This window comes from Antennarius striatus, chromosome 3, assembly GCF_040054535.1.
Source record: "Antennarius striatus isolate MH-2024 chromosome 3, ASM4005453v1, whole genome shotgun sequence".
Classification (NCBI taxonomy): domain Eukaryota; kingdom Metazoa; phylum Chordata; class Actinopteri; order Lophiiformes; family Antennariidae; genus Antennarius; species Antennarius striatus.
In genome coordinates, this window is record NC_090778.1 from 8,130,001 (window position 1) to 8,134,123 (window position 4,123).

The window sequence follows — 4,123 nt, forward strand, 5'->3', positions numbered from 1 at the left end:
GAGCTGGACCACGGGTATAGTCAGGCAGATTAGCAGCTCCTTTATGTAGGAGTATATACAGTAAAGGAGCTGAAACTAACAAACCCATTCTCTGTAAAAGAGGCAAGTCTGACCTGTCACATTGATGGAATTCTGTTGATTTTACATAACATTAGTCTAACAGGTCTGACAATGTAATAATGCACATTTTGTGTCATGAAGGAGAACCATTCATCAGCACAAATATGATTTAACTTTTGAGCTAGAGCTTTAGAAGTAGCCAGTTTCCAGGTTGGATCTGTAGCCACGGGACTCTGTCTATTTGATGAATAGGGTGGTGTGGTGGATCTGTCAGTTTTTTCTTAAATTTCTATTTTATTTGCACTTTTGACCACTAACATCTTCATGTAAATACAATAAATTGCCTTCAACAATATTTTAATTTTTTTTAAATTTTATATACTCAATTACCGTAATCCCCCAAGGGAAATTAGTGGCACACTCCAGTGTTTGTAACATGCATATATATTAGTGTGTACAGGCTCTGGACACACAGTCACACACAAGGGACCTGTACGCATGAAGTGAGAGGTAGAGTGGCGGGCAGCTCCTGCTTGGTGCGCCCTAATGAGCAGCTTGTAGGAGGGGGCAGCGCCTTGCTCAAGGCCGCCTCGGCAGTGCTCCACAAGGGAGTTGACACCTCACACTGACAGCTGACACTTCAGGTGTTTTTTGGGGGCGGGAGCGGGAATCGAAACACCGATCTTGGAGCATTGGACGACCCGCTCTACCGCCCGCTCTACCAGTTAGCTCCCCATGGACTCTCATTTGGCTTCAAATCAAATGTTTAGCAACTAAACAACCCATAATGTTAAGAGGATGGTCATTGAACTCATGCAGCCCCCAAAAATGAACAGCTGTTCAAAAAGCTATCAAATTTTCCACTAACAGCAGAATAAACAGTAGTAGATGGCATCTTCAACAAGCACAATTCCAACATCAAACAGCACATAACAATGTAAAAGAATGACGGAAGACAGCAGTTAACCCCTCTTTCTGTGTAGGTTCTCTCTGTGATGACTGTAATAAATGATGCTGGTAACAGCCTTTATTTAACATAAACTTAGCTCTTTCTCCCCAACACCATTCCCAGTCTCCCCACCCCACACACACACACAGTACGGTAATACCCAAAACCACACTGTCACATACATTTTGTTTCATTTCTTTCACCTGAATTTCTATAAATTGAAGTATGAGATTTCAGCGACCATGTATAATAATTGTGGTCAGCTCAAATATTACAATCAGGTGATTATGCAAGAATTGTGAGGTTTCTTATCTGACTGCTCGGTGGAAGCCTCACCTAAACCCTGACGGGGATTACTGAGGTTGCTAATCTTTGACAGCAAGCCTGGGTTCAGATTTCTCTACTTATATAACTAGGAAATATATTTTATAGAATTTGATTATCTGAAATTCTGAATGCCATTTACTTGTCGGGCCATGTTGGTTGACATGTCGTTTCATTCATTGTTTCATTGAGGTAGAAGGAAAACACATTTACCCTAGTAGACTGGGCTTGCAATTCCCAGCCAATAGTTGAACTAGAGAGTCAAGAAAAACAATGCAGACTGACCAAGAAACAGTCAACCGGGTTGTTCCTTCGCAGGATTGTTAGAAGCACATGTAACTTTCCATGTGTATGTAAGAAATTAATTTGACATGCCTATGTGTTGTTATTTTTATCTATGAGTGCTGTGTCTTCCTGTTAACGGTTTGTACAGAATGCAGACCCACCAGTTGTTCTAAGAACAATAAACGTCTATATAAACTTTTCTATAGTTTCTGAGCATTCAGGTGTCATTGCTCTCCTCCTTCCCATAACCTCTCTCCTGTCTCTTGTTTAACTTTTCAGCATTTTGTATCATTGATTCCAGATTTAGGCTGGGGCGCAGTGGGTAATGCTGTCGCCTCACAGCTAGAAGATTCAGATTTGAATCCTTTCTGTGTGAGTCTGCGTGGGTTCTCTCTGGGTTCTCCTGCTTCCTCCCACCTCAAAAAAATATGCACTTCAGATGAACTGATCATTCAAGAATTGTGAATAGGTGTGTGTGTGTGTGTGTGTGTGTGTGTGTGTGTGTGTGTGTGTGTGTGTGTGTGTGTGTGTGTGTGTGTGTGTGTGTGTGTGTGTGTGTGTGTGTGTGTGTGTGTGTGTGTGTGTGTGTGTGTGAATGATTGTCTTTTGTGTGGCTACACAGTGTACCGGCACCACTTTTGGAGTGTCCTCCACCTCTTGCCAGTAAGTTAGCTGGGATAAGCTTCAGTAACCCCCATGACCCACAAAAGCGGACAAAGGAGATTAGAAGATGAATGATTGATTCTTGATTTCTTCATAGGACCATATAGTACCTCAGTCTCTCCCTATGAGTTCCGGTCTTCTGTTCATTGGTTATTGGCGATTTGATCCAACTTCCTGGAATTGGTCTGACGGTCCAAGACTACAGCTTCTACATTGTAAACAAACAAAGCCAGACTCTTCATAGAAAATGTTTTCTTTTCTTTGTTGGACCAAAGATTGGATGTTTGATTTGGACTGAAGTTTTGGTGGTGTTTTACAGAAACAATTTAGGTCAACGTGGTCCCCATGGTAGGAGCACTTGGGGCAGTGACCCCCAAACTGGAAAAGTGGCTCCAGCAGGTTCTTGGAACAACATTTGAAGCCTCAGTCCAGAAAAGCGAAGTCCTTAGATACTGCACAGAACCCTCAGACCCCCAGGCCTCGGGTAGAGGACCTGAGCTTGAGGATGACACACAAATACCACCCTAGAAGGATGAGAGGGAAATTATTTATATTATCTATCTACAGTATCGATATACTGTATCTCTCTCTCTTTATATACAGTGTGTGTGTGTGTGTATATATATATATATATATATATATATATATATATATATATATACAGTCAAACCTCGGTTTTCGAACGCTTCTGTTCTCGACCAAATCGGTTTTCGACCAGAAAATCCGAGAATTTTACGTCTCTGAACTCGACCAAAATTCGGCTCTCGATCAAACCGAAAGAAGCCGAACGTACCTGAACGCGACTCACTTGGGAGCCGAGCGAACTGCCCAGGATGCTTCCTCCGTAGCGCATTCATGTTCAAAGTTCGATAGGATATCTTTTATTAAAATAAAACACAGTGTCTATTTCTAATAGTAAAAAAAAACTTAGAAAAAGTTGTTTTTTAGACTTGGAATGGATTAAAAGGATTTACATTAATTATAATGGGAAAAATAGTTTCGGATTTCGAACAACTCACTTTTCGAACAGCCTTCTGGAATGGATCATGTTCGAAAACCGAAGGTTGACTGTATATATATATATATAAATATATATAAATATATATATACTGGATATATAAACACACACAGACACGCACATTCCAACAATCAAAGGATGGACGAGGAAACAATCTCTTCATGTGAAAAAATAACTAGTGTTTTTTGGTGTTAATGCACATATATAAATGCCCGTGACACACACACGCACGCACGCACGCACGCACGCACGCACACACACACACACACACACCTTCGGCTTTTATAAGTGGAAATTTTAGCTCATAACATAGTCAATGAGATGGTAGACAATTTCAATATCACATTTTGTCTTTTCTCTCACTTTATCTTTGCCCTCCTCTTCTCGGTAGATGGATGAACATCTGTTCACCATCAGTGTTAAGAACCCACATGTCAACACAAACACACAGTTGCAGCTATATGTGTGTACAAGAGGGTGGAAGTGAGGTTAACATGTTCTACATGTGATAACATGTGTTGTCTACAAATGAACTCCAGCTGGTTATGGTCCCTTTGAATTCATAAATTCACATGGATACAGCAATCGCATACAGATTTTTATATTTAATTTGTCAAAATCCAAGTTAAAAATATGACAACATAAGTTAAGTATATGCATTTTACTACAGGATACATTTTACTACATTGCACTACAAATTTGGTAAAATCTTCTTAACTCTAAAACCCACAAGATTAGAAAACAATGTCTCTCTGTTCTTTAACCTCCTGAATAAAAATGTTAAAAATAATAGACAATAAAAATAAAAACAATAACACAATGGA